The 22,412-nt window shown below is 41.6% G+C and overlaps 1 protein-coding gene across 1 annotated transcript in view; it reads left to right on the top strand.

Annotated features, from left to right (window-relative positions):
- The window catches only part of LOC123517619 (transmembrane protein 272-like), a 274,354-nt gene that overhangs the window by 59,796 nt on the left and 192,146 nt on the right, over positions 1–22,412 (top strand). The gene's annotated exons all lie outside the window — the stretch shown is intronic.

Here is a 22,412-nt window from a genome sequence, read left to right as displayed (position 1 = left end):
ATTCAGTACCGTGACATGCTTTCATATTAATTCTGTTTACTATTTGGTGATTTTAGATTTTAGCTTTGGAAACTTTGTGGGGAATAAAAAGTGAAGACTGTGGCCATTAATCTTCTGCCCTCCATAGACCCTTCCTAAAAAAAATAGAATCTTCTAATCGCACACACAAAACTCGTGGTAGAAATGCGTTCCAGTACTAAAGGGGTTAATGGCACGTTGGCTACACATCACGCCTGCAGTAGTGGCTGTGTAGGATAGCCATTTTGAAACCACACACGCATGGAAAGACAATGGGATCCTATTCCATGAATGAATAATACAAAACAATACAATACATGAATGCGAATACATGTAGTGCGTACGTACGCAGAATATCACACTTCGGCAATTGACAATCTTGTATAGTGGAAAGCTTGAAAGCGTGTCAGAGCGTGAAATATATACAATATAGATGTGTGTGTAATGTACAACTCTTATTAGCAATATATCACGTATTCTGAATCATGGAAACACGTTATCTTCTCGCGTATTCCCACACACACTAATCAACTACGTGAACACACTGCTGGAAGCCAATATATATATATATATATATATATATATATATATATATATATATATATATATATATATATAGATATATATATATATATATATATATATATATATATATATATATATATATATATATATATATATATAAAGATATATATATATATATATATATATATATATATATATATATATATATATATATATATATATTGAAATGACGGTAACGAAAAATTAATGATGGCAGCTTTAGATGAATATGTGTACCATTTAAACAAGAATGTAACAAGAATGTAACCACAATAATAATTTCCCAAGAAATACTTGTCACCACAGCTGCTGCAGTGACACAAACACACAAAGGAACACAACAATAAAGTAACAAAGTGTCTTAGAGGCAGTGCCACAGCCAACCTCGATGGATCAGGTACAGGCGGCCACACCAAACTGCTCAACGAACTTATCAAGTCTCCTGATAACCACCCCAGACACGATGACTACTGATAATGTTTCGGCAAAACTCTCTCTGGTCCCTTCACCACAACATATTATGTTCCTTGCCTCACGAGAGTCTCCCCATCACCGCCTCGAACTCAAATCAAGCCCCACCCTCGAGGTCGACCTTTGGTTGGAGTTATAAGGACGGCGGGAACTTGTGGAGACGCGAAGGAACGTCTTGCCAAGTTTTATAATGGAAAAGGCGAACAAAACACGCAGGTACCGCTCACAGATTTTGCCAAAATACAAACTTTTAGCTTAACCTTTCTCTCCTCTCTCGTTTTTGGACTGCGCTGGATGAAGAAAAAAGATAAGGAGATGAAGAGGAGACATCTTTCTTCTGATAAGACTGTCGTCAAGAAACGTAATTTACGGCCGGCATTTTTAAGCTCTTTCTTCTCCTCTTCCTCTTCTTCCTCCTCCCTCTGGCCCTCCTCCTTTCCCTCCCACACCTTATCTCCCTCTTACTCCTCCTCTTCCTCTTCCAAACTATTCACTCAAAGTTCAGTGTTTCGAGACGCGAATTCCTACCAGGGGTTCAGGTTCCCAAAATTCCATATTCCAGGTGAATGGTTCAGTTTTAGAATATTATTGGGATTCTGGCTCACGTATGTAGTGCGACGCTGGTGACTCACCGCTGCCGCGACACTGCTGAGGTGAGAAAGTGACACCGCTGCACAGCATACGACTCACATCTGCTATGGTGTCCACTCACTCATAATAATAGTAAAGACGGTGATGGTACTGGTGCTAGTGCTGCTGCTACTGCTGCTGCTGCTGTTGTTGTTGTTGTTGTTGTTATTGTTGCTGCTGCTGCTGCTGCTGTTGTTGTTATTGTTGTTGTTGTTGTTGTTGTTGTTGTTGTTGCATCGCCGCGGCGGCGACAATGCAAAGCAAGTGTTGACTAGTGTTGTTTGGTGCTGGGGTTATGTGACTCCATAAAAAGTATTCCTACCGATACTATTTCCGAGTGATAAAGATGAATTCATGATTTACTTTTCCTAACTAAACAGCTACATAGTAGTAGTAGTAGTAGTAGTAGTAGTAGTAGTAGTAGTAGTAGTAGTAGTAGTAGTAGTAGTAGTAGTAGTAGTAGTAGTAGGTGGTGGTGGTAGTAGTAGTAGTAGTAGTAGTAGTAGTAGTAGTAGTAGTAGTAGTAGTAGTAGTAGTAGAAGTAGTAACATCAACAGCAGTATGATTAACCGAAAGAAGAGTGGTGGTGGCGGTGGCAGTGGCAGTGGCAGTGGCAGTGGCAATGGCAGTGGCAGTGGCAGTGGCGGTGGTGGTGGTGGTGGTGGTGGTGGCAGTGGCAGTGGCAATGGCAGTTGCAGTGGCAGTGGCGGTGGTGATGGTGTTGGTGGTGGTGGTGGTGGTGGTGGTGGTGGTGGTGGTGGTGGTGGTGGTGGTGGTGGTGGCAGTGGCAGTGGCAGTGGCGGTGGCGGTGACGGTGACGGTGGTGGTGGTCGTGGTGGTTAAGATGGTGCTGGCGGCGACGGCGGCGGCGGCAGCAAAACCAGCGGCGGCGGCAACAACAACAACAACAACAACAACAACAGCTGCAGGAGGAGGAGGAGGAGGAGGAGGAGGAGGAGGTGGTGGAGGAGAAGGAAGAGAATAACATCCACCACCACCACCACCACTAGAAGCATGACCAGTAGCATATTACTGTTATCACTGTTATCATATCACCAATAACATCACCACCACCATCACCACCATCACCGTCACCAGCAGCACTACCGTCACCACCAGTAACCAATAAACAAGCGGAGTCTAATCCCTGGAGGAGCAAGCGAACATAATGCACCTGGGCCAGCACACTCAATTTCGCTATAATCGCAGCAATAACCAGGTAAGCTCCCTCCTCGCAAGACCTTCCTCCCTCCGCCAACGCCGCAGGTCTCCCCGTCAACAAGGCAGGTATAAAATCAATCCAAGACGTCCGTGCATACAATCAAACCCACAGAGGCTAACACAGACCTGGTGACGTGCGGCCCTCAGGTCACTCACCCGAGGCTCACTTCACAGGTATGCAAATTACCCTAAACAACACGAGACTGAAATATCAACAGAGAGGGAAGTCGATGGGGTTGCCTGGAGGAAGTATTGGGTCTGTCTCGCTATTAGTGTGGTAGTGTGGAGGAATAGCACCGCCTCAGAAAGTACATAGTCTGTAATTATGATCTGAATGCGTCACTCACGCCATTACACGAGCCTTGGCTGGTTAACGGGAAAGGCGAATAAGAAATCAAAGAAAATGCGCTTCGCTTCCTCTAGTTTTCTGACTTTAGCTTCTTGTACCATCTGGGTGGAAATCTTTCTTGATTTTTTTTTTAAGAGACAATCATCATTATCAGCATTATTCTCATCCTCATCATCATCACCACCACCATCACCGCCATTATAATCATCATCGCCATCCTCATCACCATCATCATAACCTTGACGCCGACCATCACCACAACCACCACCACCACCACACTCCGAGGGATTCGTTGCTTCACCCTTCCCCCCTCAGCCCATTCTTTGCGTAATCCCAGCAGGTCGCCCAGCACGCCCTCCCTGCCAGCGTTCTGAAGGACCCCCGGTAAAATCGATCATCTTCCAGGTTGCAGGTTGCGTTGGCGTCTCCTTGGTCTCATCTATTCAGGTTGCCTTTTGCTTTTGCAGTTGCAACTTTAGGAGCAGTGATGAGATTCAAGAAGCGTCACACTCTCTTCAGTGCTGAAGTTCACTCTTATCTATGCATTTGAAAAAAAATATTAGTCTCGAATCAGCGTCAGAGAACAAATTGTGGCAACATGAGAACAATTTAAGTGTTCCAACATTTTATTTTACCTGTTACATTGGCAATAGCTTCACCTCACTGGGGCTCTTCTTTGGAGAATGATTGTATTCCAATTCGTAATGAAAGACAGACACACATGCAATCAGTGGACAAGTTATTTATTTCTGCATCCAGGACATTAACATCTCCACACACTGATGAAGATTAAGTTAAGAAATATAACACTTTTGTTATGAAAAACTTTTTCATGTCCTCATCACCTCAATAAAAAGAAAGCATTGCTTCACACGGCAATCCTCAGCACCAAGCAGTCTGTCTTTCATCTTATGGAACATCTATGCCTAATGGATTCGCGTACTGCACATGGAATTATTTGTTTTACGCTACGTTTTTTTTTTTTTTTTCTCGTGAATTCATCCTGGATCCAATATAAGTTCGTTTGGCAAGTGTCTTTGCTCCAATAGTTACTTCAACGCCATCCAAGACAACAAAACAACAAGACAACAAAAGCCTTATATCGAATACACCAGAAACAGAGCTCTTCCTTTCATCTCAAGAACACTCATCTCGGGACACATTACACAGCTATGTGAGAGATGAAAGCCAACTAATCATCTATCCTCACCAACATTACAAACTCGTAGACAAAAGAACGTCAACGATGAAAGATTGCAGTAAATTAGTGACGCCTACGACCACTCCCTGGCAACGAGTGTCCTCACCATGGCAGTGAAAGATACTCGTACACTCCAAACACCTCAACTCACACTATTCCAGTATTTGCATCCTGTAGCCGCTTCTCACATGATGTAGTCGACGCTCCTCCGGGAGATTTATAATGTTCCAGACAGTGAGACCAATCCCTCCAGGAGAAGACGTGGTTTCATTAACACCACGCTTACGTGATCTTTGAATTTCTAAATTAATCTAAGGAGTTAACAAGAGAACTTCCTTCGATGTCCAATATATATGATTCTCATTATCTTTCACTTAAATCCATTAAAACCACCAGTTTCAAGACGCTGTGTTTATGGCCTCTTGTAACAGTGCCAGTCATCTGTCCTTAAAACTGCACATCGAGACAACATGACCGTACCTCAAGTGTGCAACAAGATTCATTGTAATAAGGATTTCGCCTCCTCGTCCTCCTCCTCCTCCTCCTCCTTTTTCTAGATACGAGATGAGGAATTTAAAAGGATTTAGTTATCAGTTACTGGTTCATCATACCAAGAATTTTCTTATGCCGATATATGAAAAAAAAAACATGAAGCTTTTTTTTTCAATGAAGAATGCAATCAGACTTCATTCATGTCATATATTAATTATCCGACTTCCATTGGAAGTGTTCGATTTAGAATGACAAAAAAAGTCTACGTACTTTATCCCATTTTTTTTTTTTTTTAAATCACAACAGGGTATGTTGAAACTATACAGTTTCTGATTCTCAGCCCTAGACAAACGTACTGCATCTGTCATCACCCATTGCCTACCATTCATGCATTCTACTTAGAAGACATTGCAAACGATTCCTACTCTAACAATGGTCACTCTGATCCGTTAATAAGTTTGAAACGATACTGACGAAGAAACAGTGGAAGATAATGCACAAAGCACATGGCAGAGAGAAGGCCAGGGCAGCTGTAACGGATGTTTGAGAATAACAAGGAAAGTAAAAATGTTGGAAACTTTAAAAGGATGGAGCACAAAAATATTAAGAGCGGAGTCTGGGTCACGTGACAACATCAAAAGCTTCCACGAGAAAAGAAACGTCAGCCATTTTCTTTTAAGACAGAGTGATGCGAAAGCAAGAAAGAATGAAACAGTTTTAGCAAAGTAAAATGCATCAAAATGTTGTTTAAAGAAAATGAGAGAATAAAGCGAACTAAAAAAGGAAAGAAATTTGAGAAAGCACAACAATACTAAAGATGAAAACATATGAAAGAAAAAACATATTAAATATTTCCTGTAATAGTGAATTTTTTCCACTTTCCTTTCTTGTCCTTCACTTTTCTCCTCTTCTCTTACCATTCCCTTCTTTCTTGTCCTTTTTCATCAGCACATTTGTTTTCCTTTCCTATCTTTTCCTTTCCTTCCATTCACTTCTCTTGCCCTTACTTATCACTCCTGCTCCCTTTCATCCCTTTCCCTTCCCTCCCCTTTCCCTCGTTCCAATAAGCAACGTCTTCAAGGTCACACATCTCGGCCTTCCTTTTATGTTAGTCATTAACGACCCTATGAGAAAGTCCAGGAGATCCACGCTCGCCCACCACCACCAAATGTCATGCACGCGAATTCTTTGCTATCACTTCACCACGATGCACCACCACACCACTTACACACCACGCCTCACTACCACACTATGTCGCACCACCATACCATAGAAAGGCGGTGGCGTCGTGGATAAGGTGAGCGTGGGATCGGGCAGACGTCCATGTGTAGGTTCGAATCCCACCACGTGCCGTCTTGAAACTCTGTCATTTGTCGAGTGTTTTAAAGTTACCTACATGTCACCATGATACCCAGGTTCTAGGTGGAGGTGTAATTGCCAAACACCAAAGATGCGCTTGGGTGGTGATATGGGCCCTAATATGGGTACCACTATAAATAAAATTGCCTGCGCCGCTAATGGTTGGAAGCTGAACAGCGCTACCCATATTACTTCAAGTAGACCTACAGGCGCTATAGGCCATAAAATAAAAAAAAAAAAAAATACCAAGCCACCACACCACATCATATCTCACCACCATATCAAGCCGCACCATCACACTACGCCCACACAGACAGAGCATCAAATATCCACCCGTTGCATCATGGCGCACGACCCACCTTACCATGTCACGCCAGACAACAAAATCTCACATTTCCTTCCTTTACACAGTCTTAGTTACGAGTGAGCAAAAAAAACTATATATCTAAGTCTCCGTCCTAGAAGAGAAAAGAAACAATGATAATTATTCTCAGAGGGTTATCGTACTCCATAAAGACGGAGAAATGATAACGCTTTCATAACGCTTGCGGCATCATAAGCAGTCCTAATATAATGTTGTTGTTGTTGTTTTTTTTATGTGAACGTGACAGGTTTCTATTTTCGTTCAATTTGCGGCAATCAAGCCTGTCTCATGCCCCGCTGGCACCCTTTGCATTTTCTTGAGGTAATTTTTTTTTTTCTCTCCCTAATGGTTTTGTTGCGTAAAAACACCAAGTTGTCTTTTTATACTTTCTTTAATGCCGTGTTTTCTACCCTCATCTCACTCCTACTGGGAAAAGCAGGTAAGCAGCTTTTCCTTCACCCAGTGCAGGGATTTATAACAACAGCGCTGCGAGTTTAAGTTTTGTCATTCCTGCATTGTTTCATAACGTCTTTATCTTATTACACCACGCCAGCCGGTGCCTAAAAATACGCTGCAATTGTAAACGTTTCATACTTTTATCTTTTTGAATGATGAAAATGTGCGCAGCGTACAAAACCTAGAAGTTGTTTGAGCTCTGTATTCTGGATCGCTTCACTCCCTCATAACATTATTTTCAAAGACATAATTATCTTTGTTCTTATGGATATATTTTCTCCCATTGGTGATACGGGATTCCTGTTAAACTATCAGTAATACTAAGCAAATACTCTTCAAAATCCTGAAAACATCCACTTGTGACTGTTCAAAAGTAAGAGATATGATTTCGGAACGTTTAACAATGCGATGCTGTGTCTTCACCTTTGTTGGTCGCCTAGGAAAAGGAGTCACGATACACGACACGCTGGCAGGAGAGCAACACACCTTCCTTTAAAGACGAATTCAACTGAAACGCGCCTCAATTCAAAATACATTTACAGTTGAAATAAGCGGATCTGTCTCTTACTTTACTTCAATAGATCTTAGCTAGATTCGTCTTCAAAAAACAAGAAAAAAAATGACAGACACCCATAAAGAAGTATAATTCGCAGAACATTTCGAGACATGTCAGTAAACCCACAGTTATAGACTTGAAGTATTTATTATGGACGTTTCGAAAGCCACTGCCTTCATCTTCAGCAGCACAAAGCAGAATGAAAAATACAAGCGAACTGAACCAAGAGAAAGGGGAGGGACAGAGGAATAAATACTTCAAGTCTATAACTGTGGGTTTATTGACAAGTTTATATTCACGATAGTGTGATATTCCATCCCACTTCGACACAGTTTATCAAATGATCCAGGAAAAGCAGAGTCAGTGAGATGAACAGGCAAATCCTCCGCAATCATTATGAGAAAAAAAAAATCACCATTAAACTTTTACCTTACTAATATCATTAGTACCCACGCACTGCTAATCACTCAAAAATAACGTTTAGCCTTGTACTTACAGCAGAGATCGAAGGTCACGTGTATTTGGCAGAAGTAAGCACAGTTTCTGTAGGCTCACCTGAAAAGAAAAATAAATAAATCGATGAATAGACGAGTGAATGCATCAGTAAATACATAAAGAAGTAAATAAACGAATAAATGTATAACCAAATGAATACAGAAGTAGCTCGAAGAAATATGTTATACTCTGTGTGTGTGTGTGTGTGTGTGTGTGTGTGTGTGTGTGTGTGTGTGTGTGTGTGTGTGTGTGTGTGTGTGTGTGTGTGTGTGTGTGTGTGTGTGTGTGTGTATGCGTTGGTGCCTCGTCAAATTCGCTCTTACTTCTCCCATGCACTCACAGCATCCTCAGCCACGCCCTGCCTCTCATTTTCCACACCATTACCCGCGCCGCTCAGGCCTCACCGAAACCCCAACAAGTCTGGTCCATGTCAAGACTCGCCTGTCGATTCCACAAGAGCGCCTCCTGAGCCTTCCTCTATTTACGGGTCGCTCGTGTCGTCCCTCACAACGGTCTTGTCTTTGGGATTAATAATGTGGCTTCCTGCGTGTGGCCTGATGCAACCACCTTGGAGACATGAAGGAGAGGAGAGCTGGAGGTGTGAAGGAGGAAAGACAAAGTAAACAATAATACCTGTGGTTTACTAAATGGTAGATATCTATTGCTCAGGAAGGTAGATCAGGGGAGAAGGTTTACCAATAGACAAAGGCAAGAAAGAAAAGTTTCCTATGCTTATAAAGTTGGCTGAGCAAGAATTGAAAACATAATATTACGAAGAAGTTCAATAGAGAGAAGGGGGAAAGCAGGGAGGAAGTCTACGATTATATCATTACCTTGATGGGCAGCTAATGTAAATTTGAAAGAGGAAAAAGGTAAAAAGAAACACAAGACGGAGAGGGTGCTGGAAGTTTTCAATTTACTACTGGACAAATTTAGTGTGTGTGTGTGTGTGTGTGTGTGTGTGTGTGTGTGTGTGTGTGTGTGCGTGCGTGCGTGCGTGCGTGCGTGCGTGCGTGCGTGCGTGCGTGCGTGCGTGCGTGCGTGCATGTGTGCGTGCGTGCGTCCGTGCGTGCGTGCGTGTGTGTGATTAAACATCAAACTACGATTAAAATAGTTAAAACAACTTACAAAGAAGGCCAGTCGATGCAAGTTCAGAGGAGGAGGAAGGGAAATAATAAGAAATGAAGAGAGGACGGAAGCGTTGCAGCCATGGAGGGCAGCGTCTAATAGCGGCCGGAAGGGAAACTGAAGAAAAGAAAAGAAAAGCAAGGAAGTTTAATGAAAGTTATGAAAAGATATTCGACAAAAGGAATGCAAATGAGAACCTTAATGAGAATTACACCCCGAGAAAGATGGAGAGGTATACACACACGCAGACTAATAGACAGACAGATAGACAGAGAGAGAGAGAGAGAGAGAGAGAGAGAGAGAGAGAGAGAGAGAGAGAGAGAGAGAGAGAGAGAGAGAGAGAGAGAGAGAGAGAGAGAGAGAGAGAGAGAGAGAGAGAGAGAGAGAGAGAGAGAGAGAGAGAGAGAGAGAGAGAGAGAGAGAGAGAGAAAGTAGGAAGATGGAAAACAAATACACAAACTCACATAAATAAAAATCATGATTATAAAAGACATTCAGACCGACAAACACACAAAATAAAGAACTGTTTATATAAATGGATGAACAGAAGAAAAACTGAACAGATACGCAAGCAGAGAGATGGATCAGCAAAAATAGAAAGACAGACACTCATTAATTCAAATAAATGGAGAGCAACATATTCACATACACACACACACACACACACACACACACACACACACACACACACACACACACACACACACACACACACACACACACACACACACACAGCAAAGCGAAGCAAAACAGGTAAGTAAATATAAATCCTCGTAAAAAAAAAAACACGTAAAGAAAGAGAAACAAAAGAAATACGAATAAAAACGAGACACGAGCCAAAACACATGAATAAATGAGACACTGAAAGCAAGAGACGAAGAGAAATGAGGACGATAAAAAAAAAGATAAAAAAAAAACACACAGGGAGGGTCGCAACTGTAAAAGAACGTAAAGGTTAAAGAGTGGAGGGAAGGAGAGGGAGATAGATAGATAGATGGATGGAAGGGGGAGAGGAGGAAGGAAGGAAGGAGGGGAGGAGGAATGGAGTGAAAGTAATAGCCTCAGCTCCTGCACAAAGACTCCCTGATAGGATGGAATTAGACTGGATCATCATAGCTCCTGCGGGACTTGGCCTTCCTACCCGCTGTAAACAAAACGCCCCCAAAGGAAGAGGATGCAGGGAACAAAAAAAGACCACGGAAACATAATTATAAAAAGCTTCCTCTGGCGTGAAGGAAGATGGGGAAGACCTGGAAATGGGTTGGTTTAACTTTGTTTCGAGTTTATTTTTTAGATGTGAACTGAAATACGAGAGAAATAGAAAGAGAAAGAGAGAGAGAGAGAGAGAGAGAGAGAGAGAGAGAGAGAGAGAGAGAGAGAGAGAGAGAGAGAGAAATTGACTGATCATAGCACCGTAAAAAATAATACGCGCCGGTTTGAGTTACGAAAAGAGCGCCGCTACCTCTGCTCCCAATTAACTAACGTAAGCCAGGATCGAATTGGTAAGCCTTAGACCCCATGATTAGCACTATTCTAGAGAGAGAGAGAGAGAGAGAGAGAGAGAGAGAGAGAGAGAGAGAGAGAGAGAGAGAGAGAGAGAGAGAGAGAGAGAGAGAGAGAGAGAGAGAGAGAGAGAGAGAGAGAGAGAGAGAGAGAGAGAGAGAGAGAGAGAGAGAGAGAGAGAGAGAGATTCTAATAAGTTTAAACTATCAGTCTTACATCAGAAATTCGAGGCTTCCGTAGCAATTTCAGGTTGTGAGTATTTGATGCCCCGATGATCACAGATGACGAAAACATTTTAATATGATACGACTGATGAGATTAAAGTTAAGCCATGAACGCTTGATTACTTTGCATATTTTGTGTAATTTCACCCATCTCGCTGCGTGTCACTGGTGCAAATCACAGGCAGGACGAATGACCCTGTGATTCCCCGCCCTTCTTTGTCCCAAATCGTGTGTCCAAACCTTCCAGCTCTTCTGTGTGTCCCTGGCTCCAGTCCTTCCACCTTCTCCGTGTATTCAAACCATCCCTCCTGTCCTTCTCCCTCCTCTGTGTGTCCCCAGCCCTCTCTCCTTCTGTCTGCCCTATGTATCCACACCCTTCCTCCCTCCGCCCTCCCTCCTTCCCACCTTCCCTGTGTGTCCCTGCCCTCCCTCCTTTCACCTTCTCTGTGTCCCAGCCTTCCCTCCTTCCACCTCTGTGTCCCGCTATCCTTCCTTCCGCTTTCACTGTGTGTCTTTGCCCTCTCTTCCTCCACATCCTCCTTGTTCCCGCCCTGCCCTCACTCCTTCTACCTCTACTGTGTCCCCACCTCCTCTGTGTCTCCCAGCCTCCCCTCCTTCCACCCACCATATGTGTCCACACCCTTCTTCCCTCCACCTCCGGAGTGTCACCGTCCTCCATCCCTCCACCTCCTAAGTGGGCCAGCCCTCCCTCCTTCCACCTCCTCTGTCTCACTCTCTTGCTATATATAGTTAAGTTTAATGTAAAAAATATTGCAGAATCGCGTCACGTGCTTTCATAACCATAACCTCTGATAAAAAGAATAAAGAAAACTTAATTTCAGAAAAATAAAGTTGGGGGTCTAACCTTACAATTTTGCAAGAAAAGAGGAAATACACTGGATTTTGGGAAATGTTTAGAATTCTCATCAGTAAATCGTATATACAAAAAACTAATACTAAAACTAGATCATGAAGAACACACACACACACACACACACACACACACACACACACAATCACGGTAGCCAAGAATCTTTCATGTCACGTAACTATTAAATTAACTCGGCGGCCTCGTCCCTCCCTTGCTTGCTGCCACTGCTCGTCCATTGTTGAGCGGCCAACCTGTCGAACTAGCGGCTACCTGGCGTTCATTACCGGCTGTCACCTTCACACAGCGGGCAGGCGTTGTCCACACCTCCACACCTGCACCTGGGGCTCACCTCGGAACACCTGATAGAGGCCAGCGGAGAGGAAAAGGAGGAGGAGGAGGAGGAGGAGGAGGAGGAGGAGGAGGAACGCGAAGGAAAATCAAGCCATAAAAACGTGGTGACTATTACGAGAATGTTTGTGATAAGCTGGTACACCAAGGCTTCTCTCTATTTGCAGCTCCTTTCCGCAATCAAGGATGAATACAAATACAAGAGAGGAGGAGGGGAAAGAGGAGGAAAAATAGGAGAATGAGGAGAAGATGAAGAAGAAGAAGAAGAAGAAGGAGGAAGAGGAGGAGGAGGAATACAAAGGAATACGAAGGAAAGACCAAGAAACAACAGACCCTGGGGTCCTTACTAGGCTGCTTGGTTAACTATTCTATACTAACTACACAGTGTGAGAGACAGGACAGCAAAGCAGAAGGCTCCTCCCCACCCACCCATCCCACCAGCCGAAGCCGGCCGGAAAAGGAAAGGCACCATGTGGTATTGAAAAACCAAATGGAATTTTAGAGGATAGAGAAAAGAAGTTGTAATCTACGTGTAGTGTGGTGAATGTGCGTGTGGGTGGAGTCACAGTGTGGATGTCGGAGGGGTGGTGCGGCAGCCTTGCCTGGCGCTTTCAAGGAAGGCAGCAGTCAATCAGGCCCCAGCTCCGTTCACTCCACTGAGTAAGCGTACTTTCCCTTGGAGGGACGCCGTACACTGATTTCCCCCTGCAACATTGATCCCTGGTTGTCCCGATGGTGATAAAAAATTAACAGGGCCTTAGACAAACACAACCCATCACAGGTCGAAAGTGGGAGTAGTGACCGTTAACTCCTTGCCTGGCGCTTTCAAGGGAGGCAGCAGTCAATCAGGCCCCAGCTCCGTTCAGTCCACTGTAAAAGAGTACTTCCCACTAAGGGGCGCCGCACACTACATGGTTACGCCCTGCAGCAGTGACCCCTGGTACTTTAATTCCCGATGATGATCACTACTGTCAGGGCTCCTGACTTTCCACAGCCCGTCACAGGTCGAGAGTAGTAGTAGTGACCGTTAACTCGGGGCTGTCTGTGTCGTGTAAGGAGGGTAAGTGTATTCGCGAAACACCCCGCAATTCACGATCTGAGGCATATTTCTTTATGGACGGCGCAAATTACTCGGAGATAAACAGTGACAACCGGGGATTAGTTTCGAAATATTTGTCAAGACGAATTTTGAATGTCTCAATAGTACCTGAATCAACTACGTTCGATGGCAAACCGTTCCAAATATTGATAATGCGATTAAAGAAAAATGTTTGGCTTCGTTTGTTTTAAATCGCTTTCCTATTACCTTGAAACCGTTGTTTCTGGTGAAATTTGACCGGTCAAGCGTTAGGAAGTTATCAGGATTCATATTCGTAAATCCCTTAAAAATTTTGAAGAGTGTGATAAGGTCCCTCGTAATCGACGTTTGGAAAGAGTAAATAAATTTAGTTCTTTAAGTCGTTCCTCGTATGGTTTATTACGTAATCTTGGAACCATTTTAGTTAATCGACGCTGTATTCTTTCTAATTTTTCAATGTCTTTCTTATAATAGGGTGACCAAAATTGTACGTTATATTCAAGGTGCGGGCGTACGAGCGAATTATATAAAGTTAATATTATCTCTTCCGTTTTGAATGTGAATGATCTTCCGATAAAGCCGACTAATTTATTTGCGATTTTCACAACTTCGGTGCATTGATTACTTTGTTTGAGGTCAGCCGATATTACAACGCCAAGATCTTTTTCTCTCTGTACGCTCTTTATGGAAGCATTCCCCATTGTGTAGTTCGCTCGTGGATTACTATTTCCAATATGTAGAACATGACATTTGTCAAAATTGAAATTCATCAGCCACGTTTTAGACCATTCGACGAGGGTATCTAAATCGTTCTGTAAAAGTTGACGCTGAGTTACTGAGTCCGCCCTGTTTGCAATTTTTGTATCATCCGCGAATTTTGATACTTTACAGTTAATATTTTCCTCGATATCGTTTATATATATGATAAAAAGAATCGGTCCCAAGACTGATCCCTGAGGAACGCCACTACTTACGCTGGTCCATTCTGACGATTTACCGTTTATTACTACACGCTGTTCACGGCCCGATAGCCAGTCTTCGATCCATGTAACGAGATCGCCAGTTATACCGTGAGCTTTTAGTTTATTGATGAGGCGTTTGTGGGGAACCTTATCGAAGGCTTTTTGAAAATCTAAATAAATTATATCAACCGCCCTAGTGTCGTCGAACAGATTATATACGTGATGGAAAAAGTCGAGTAAGTTTGTAAGGCATGATCGCTTGTTTCTGAATCCGTGTTGAGAGTCCTTGATGATGTTATTACTTTCGAGGAATGCTACCGTTTTGTCTCGTATAAGCGATTCCATTAGTTTACCTACCACCGATGTGAGGCTTATCGGTCTATAATTTTGAGCTTCAGACTTGTTACCTTTTTTAAATATAGGTGTAACGTTCGCGAGTTTCCATTCGTCGGGTACTTTTCCAGTATTTAACGATTTACCAAACAGTATCGAAAGTGGTTTAGCTAATTCATTTTTTAGCCTCTTATAATATTCTTGGAGAAATTCTATCAGGGCCCGGCGTTTTGTTTACTTTAATTTTACTGATCGCTTGCAAAATTTCGTTTTCTTCAAATGTGCACGTATTCAGAAAGACGTTATTACTTTGAATGCGAGGAGTCGGCTGTTGTTCTAAGTTAACTTCTTCTGTGAATACGGTTGAGAAGTAGTTATTTAAGATATTTGCCATCATGGTATCGTTTTCAGTGTACTCGCTGTTTTGGATTTTTAATGGGCCTATTTATGATGGTTAGGTCTTTTTCTTTCTAATGTAGCTGAAAAATTCCTTGGGATTAGACTTACTGGAATTTGCAATGTGAAGCTCGAGGTTTTTCTTACTTCTCTTGATGAGTGCTTTGGTATTTCGGCGTAATCGGTCGTGTTCTATCTTAACACTGTTTATTTGAGTGAGCACCCCGCCTCCCTCTCTTTCGTTTCTTTCACAAGTGAATAAACTGTACCCGGGTATTGAAAATTCGGCCAAAAAGTCTCTGTTTACTGTATTAATCCACGATTCCGTTACGCCGATAACATCATATTCCTCCATGCAAACGATTTCTTCAAGATCCTGAAATTTATTTCTGATACTGCGAGCATTTACAAAGCTAAACTTGACAAAATTTTGAGTAGATGGGGCCGTGTCAGCATTAACATTACTATTTACGTTGTCCCTGGCCGTGCTAGCTGGCTCGCGTTTTTTGCCAGGTGAGCAACAGCAGCGTCGTGAAACAGACGGCCGAGCCGCGCCGATCCGATGATGTAAACCATCATTATTACATAATATTCTCTGGTTGTAGAAGTCATTCCATTGATTTACGAAACGAACTCCTTCTTCTCTGCAGAGGTTGTCTAGACGAGCATTAGTGCTGAAGGCTTTGTTATAGAATAACCTGTCTGCATTTATTCGGGGAAGGATGCCAGAGATAATGACATTATTTGACTTTTCTTTATATTTCCTAATCATTTTACGATATTTTTCAAGCAGGGCCTCTGATCGTGTTCTATGAATGTCATTTGTTCCTGCGTGAATGAGGAACATGGTGTTTTCATTTACGTCATGACTGATGTCATCACACGCGGCTGTGACGTCATCGAGCGTTCCTCCGGGGATACAGTGCCTCCTACGTCGGCGAGGGGCGCGAGAGCAGAATTCGTCCAGCCTTCCTCAGGGAGGAGGAGGAGGAGGAGGAGGAGGAGGAGGAGGAGGAGGAGGAGGAGGAGGAGAAGGAGGAAAAGTAAAAGGAAAAGGAAAAGGAAAAGGAGAAGCAGGAGGAGTAGAGGCGGAAAAAGAAGAAGAAGAAGAAGAAGAAGAAGAAGAAGAAGAAGAAGAAGAAGAAGAAGAAGAAGAAGAAGAAGAAGAAGAAGAAGAAGAAGAAGAAGAAGAAGAAGAAGAAGAAGAAGAAGAAGAAAAGAAGAAGAAGAAGAAGAAGAAGAAGAAAAGAAGAACACGATAATGATGATAATGAAGAAGATGAACAACAAAAACCACCACCACCATCACCAACAACAAAAACAACAACAACAACAACAAAAAGAAGGAAAAAGAAAAGGAGGAAGAAAAGAAGATAACACAACAATGATGAAAAGGACGAGGGCAAATGCAAACACAAGGATTTGAAACTGTAAGAGGAGGAGGAGGAGGAGGAGGAGACGGCGGCGAAGGAGGAAGAGGAAGAAGAGGGAGAGGAGGAAGAGGAGGATGAGGAGGAAGAGAAGTGTTGACAGCGTGAAGCAGGAGAGTGGCTCTTGATGTAGTGGCAATACCTTCCTATAAATTAATAATCACCTTCCTTCTTTCTCCCTTCCCTGCATGATATCAAACTTCCCAGAGTTATTTAGTCATGAAGGGACACAAATTACATCCACTCACTCTCTCTCTCTCTCTCTCTCTCTCTCTCTCTCTCTCTCTCTCTGTGGCAATAATAAGATGAGAGAATTATAGTTAGAGACGAGAAATCACTTAAGTATGTGCCATGTTGACTGACCTCTCCTGTGTGTGTGTGTGTGTGTGTGTGTGTGTGTGTGTGTGTGTGTGTGTGTGTGTGTGTGTGTGTGTGTGAGGATCTCCTAGGTGCATTCTACTTGATGTTCAGTCCTGCAGGAGGAGGAGGAAGAGGAGGAGGAAGAGGAGGAGGAAGAAGAGGAGGAGGAGGAGGAGGAGGAGGAGGAGGAGGAGGAGGAGGAGGAGGAGGAGGAGGAGGAGGAGGAGAAGAAGAAGAAGAAGAAGAAGAAGAAGAAGAAGAAGAAGAAGAAGAAGAAGAAGAAGAAGAAGAAGAAGAAGAAGAAGAAGAAGAAGAAGAAGAAGAAGAAGAAGAAGAAGAAGAAGAAGAAGAAGAAGAAGAAGAAGAAGAAGAAGAAAGGAAAGAAAGAAAAACAATAATAGTAATAAAAGAAATAACAAAAGAAAAGAAAAAGAAAATGAAAAACAGAAGAAAAGAAGAAGAAGAAGAAGAAGAAGAAATAATAAAAAGAAAAAGAAAAACAACAGCAACAAGAAAAGAAGAAGAAGAAGAAGAAGAAGAAGAAGAAGAAGAAGAAGAAGAAGAAGAACGAGGACAAGAAGAGAGATCGCCCTAACTGATGAAACTTGCCTGACTAAAAGCAATCCAAAACGCACAACCACAACCACCACCACCACCACCACCACCACCACCACTGCTCAGAAAGACCACCCCCCAATCGACCCCTAGGCAGAAAACATGGAAGGGAGATGGAGAAAAGAAGAGAAGAGAAGAGGAAGATAAGGGACTAGGATCTGTGTAATCTTGCCCCATTGAAAACCGTGAAAGGGAAGTTGAGGAGGAGGTGATGGTGATGAATATGATGATGATGGTGATGATGGTGAGAGCAATCCACATGTCCCTCCACGGCAATATGAAGGGGGTGTTATTAGTTCAGAAACATATATCACCACCGCTTTGGGAGTTCTGGTACACACACAAACTTGGTCCGGTGTGACGTGTGACTTGTGGAGCGAGACGCGAACTCACTCCGGCCACATTACTCCTCCCCTAGCTTGTTCTCATGCTTTGTCTCCTTGTACTGAGAGAGAGAGAGAGAGAGAGAGAGAGAGAGAGAGAGAGAGAGAGAGAGAGAGAGAGAGAGAGAGAGAGAGAGAGAGAGAGAGAGAGAGAGAGAGAGAGAGAGAGAGAGAGAGAGAGAGAGAGAGAGAGAGAGAGAGAGATTGATTGATTTATTGCTTTATTGGCTCATATACAGTACATATAATAATAGTTAACGATCCAATAATAATAAGTTTAAATCTTTAGCCCTAGTCCATTGAGCTCAAAGCTCTCTATGGACTATTTTCCTTGCCGGATTAGCAGTCGATTAACAAAAAAAAAAAAAAAGATTACAATACTATACTACAATACATAAACATACATACATACATGAACAGACATAAAAGGAAACCTATTAGAATTGCCCCATATCATTCACATACATTCATGTAATATTCTTAGTTAATGACATAGTATGTGTCTCAGCAATCACACGGTAAGGTTTGGAAGGGAACTTGGTACTGGGAGGGAAGGGGAATGGGAAGGGGAGGGGGGAGAGGAAGAGGGAAGGAGGAGGGGAGGAGGAGGAGGAGGAGGAGGAGGAGGAGGAGGAGGAGGAGGAGGAGGAGGAGGAAGGTGACGGGGAGCGGTCCACCAGCGCAGCGGGTCAGGTATCGGGTGGCTAGCCAGGCTCAACTCCCGCCGCTCATCTGAGCACTTCACCACCCACACCGGTGACCCGCCGCCCTGGTCGACCCTAGAAAACAAAGTAATACAGTATACAAGTATGCAAAAGATAAATAAATAAATAAAAAGTTTTACTGTTATGATGGCGAGGATTTTAGTATGAACTTTTAAGCTGTTTCTTTATATGTATTTTAAATGTGTTTAGAGATTTATTTTAGTGTCTGACACAATATCATTCCATAATTTAGTACCCCTGTAAAGAACACATTGTTGGGCATGAGATGTTTTGTATAATGGTATAGTCAAGTCACTGGCATTCCTGGTTTGTATGTTGACTGGAATATGTCGCAGAAAACCACAATCAGTTTCATATATTTTTAAAGCTTTGTATACAAATACAAGAGTTTGATAAGAAATAATATCATGTGCTTTTAGAAGATTGTGTTTAAGAAAAAGAGGTGCAGTATGATCATATCTATTGGAATTAGTAATTACTCTAATAAGTTTCTTTTGACTGACAAACAATTTATCAACATATGTTTTGTAAGCGCCACCCCAGGGCCATAACGCAGAGCAATACATCAAATTCGGATAAACTAAAGAGTAGTACATTAATATTAGGCAGTCTACATTGCAGCAATTCCTTATTCTATAAAAGATTCCAGTAAATTTTGATATTTTGTTTATAATATTCTCTAAATGTGGCTTCCATGTTAATCTATTATCAATTGTTATACCCAGAAACTTTATTGTATCCACTCGTTTAATTACCAAATTATTAACTTTTATATCAAAATTTATTGGTTGTGTCATATGTGGGTGTGTGAGCATGTATTGAGTTTTGTTTACATTTAGTGATAACTTATTGCTGTTTATCCAATTTATTACATTTACCAACTCAAAATTCATGGAATTGACGAGGGTTTGTAAGTCACTACCTTGTAAACAAATATTAGTGTCATCAGCAAACAAAATAAATTTCAATGTATTAGAACAAAATGTAATGTCATTAATATAAATTAAGAATAGCAATGGCCCCAGGATGGAACCTTGCGGAACTCCACATGTTACATCCTTACATTGAGATTTGATGTTGTTGAAAACCGTGTATTGTGTTCTTGAACTTAAATAACTTTTGAACCATGTATATGCCTGTCCCCTTATACCATAGACTGTTAATTTATCCAGCAAAATAGAATGATTAATCGTGTCGAAGGCTTTTGACAAATCACAGAAAACTGTTAATTGATACATTTTGTTATCTAAAACTGAATATAAATTTTTACAAAGGAAATGGATGGCCATTTCAGTTGAGTAATTTTTTCTAAATCCAAATTGAGCATTAGATATTATTGAATTTTTTTACCAAATAATCCATTATTCTGTACACTACAATTTTTCAAATATCTTGCTTAAACAGGGTAAAATTGACACTGGTCTATAATTTGAAAACAAAGATTCGTCCCCTTTTTTGTAAATTGGCACCACCTTTGCGATCTGCAATGCCTTTGGGAAGCATCCTAAAACAAAAGATTTATTAATAATATATTCCAGAAAGGGGACAACAATTTCTTTACACTCTTTAATAATACTTATATGAACATCATCGTAACCCGGACTTTTTTCCCTCATAGTAGTTATGATATTACTTATCTCTACACTTGTTGTTGGCCGCAGATAAAAAGAAAAAGGTACTGGTGGAGGTAAATAGCTGCTGAAGTGTGTTCTGGGTTCCTCTATACGTTCTGCCAAATTTTCTGCTACACTACTGAAATAATTATTAAATCCATCTGCTATATCAAAACTATCTGTCAAAGTTACTCCCTGATTTACATATGTATCAGCGTTACTCTTCCTATCTTTACCAAGTAGATTATTTAACATTTTCCAAGTTTTTTTGGCGTCTCCTTTACTATTCTCTAGAGTGTTTTTATTATTCTTGGATTTTGCCTCTCTAATTATAGATGTCAACATATTTCTGTATGTCTTAAACTGTTTTTCATAAGTTAAGGGCCACTTCGCGTATAGCTTTTGTAATCTATTTCTTACTTTAATTGATTTCTTAATAGCAGCGGTTATGTATGGTTTATTTTTGTGCTTATTTTTTACTATGAATTCTTTGACAGGAAAACAAGAATCATATAACTTTAGAAACTCCTCCATGTACACATCGTAGTCCTTGTTCACATCGTGACCGCACATTGCTTCCTCCAATTAAACCTTGATAATGATTCTGTAAATGAGTTAATGGCTCCATCACTGAATACCCTCTTTCTTACTAATTGATATGGTTCTTCATTAACAGATGGTAGCGTAAAAGAAGAAAACACTGGAAAATGATCACTAATCGTACTATAAATAATTCCACTACATTTATATTCATCAAAGTTATTAGACCAAATATTGTCAATAAGGAGGCTGTAGATTTCGTTACTCTAGTTGGTTTGGTTATAGTAGGAAAAAACAAATTAGAATAGAACAAGTTATGAAATTCTTTTACCATAGTGTTAGTATTGTTTAGTAGATTTATATTGAAATCACCGAGTATGTAACAAGGTAATTTGTATGCAGAGGCTATCACTGAAAAATTTCTTCCATCGAATTTAAGAAGTTCTGAAAGTTTGAATTAGGGGTCTGTATATAACAACAATTATAAACTTAAGAGGACCAGTCACTTCCATGAACATGGACTCAATATGGGGTAGCTGCAATGACAAATTTTGATTAACTTTACCACAAAATCTATTTTTCAAAAACACAGCTAACCCCCCACCCGAAGTGTTCTTATTCTGGTAATATGCCTGATATGCATTCAGTTTATACAATGATGAAATATTGTCATGCATGCGTGTTTCACACAAACCAATAACATCAGGAAAAAAATTTATAGGATTCAAGCATTCGTCATAAAAAGCCTCTAGATGGAGAGAAACGCTACTGATATTAAATGATAAGATGCTGAAGTAATTGTCAAACTGAGAAATTGTTGTAGACTCATCACAAAAATAATATTTACACTGTATATTGTATGAGAGAAAGTTGTCAATAGAATTCAAATCCTCACATTCAGTAAATGGGTCATACTGTAACTCATTAATCACCCGAAAGGGATAAATATGGTTATCATTTATACATTCCGTTAACTCATTATCATTCAACTGATCAAAAAGGGAACGTATAGGACGCCATAATGGATGGATAATACATCTTACGTAGAAATAATTACTAAATCACAGTATATACTATCTATTTTTTTACGTTCTTACGTTGAGATTTCTTACGTTGAGGTGAGGCGTCAGGTGCCGGGGAATTCTGCGCGCGGGAACCTTCAGGGCGCGGTGAGCGCCCGACACACCAGCACCAGCACCAGTACCAGCAGAGAGAGAGAGAGAGAGAGAGAGAGAGAGAGAGAGAGAGAGAGAGAGAGAGAGAGAGAGAGAGAGAGAGAGAGAGAGAGAGAGAGAGAGAGAGAGAGAGAGAGAGAGAGAGAGAGAGAGAGAGAGAGAGAGAGAGAGAGAGAGAGAGAGAGAGAGAGAGAGAGAGAGAGAGAGAGAGAGAGAGAGAGAGAGAGAGAGAGAGAGAGAGAGAGAGAGAGAGAGAGAGAGAGAGAGAGAGAGAGAGAGAGAGAGAGAGAGAGAGAGAGAGAGAGAGAGAGAGAGAGAGAGAGAGAGAGAGAGAGAGAGAGAGAGAGAGAGAGAGAGAGAGAGAGAGAGAGAGAGAGAGAGAGAGAGAGAGAGAGAGAGAGAGAGAGAGAGAGAGAGAGAGAGAGAGAGAGAGAGAGAGAGAGAGAGAGAGAGAGAGAGAGAGAGAGAGAGAGAGAGAGAGAGAGAGAGAGAGAGAGAGAGAGAGAGAGAGAGAGAGAGAGAGAGAGAGAGAGAGAGAGAGAGAGAGAGAGA

Source organism: Portunus trituberculatus, chromosome 42, assembly GCF_017591435.1.
Source record: "Portunus trituberculatus isolate SZX2019 chromosome 42, ASM1759143v1, whole genome shotgun sequence".
NCBI classification, from domain to species: domain Eukaryota; kingdom Metazoa; phylum Arthropoda; class Malacostraca; order Decapoda; family Portunidae; genus Portunus; species Portunus trituberculatus.
Note: the sequence above shows the minus strand (reverse complement) of the source record. Positions and strands in the feature narration are given on the sequence as shown.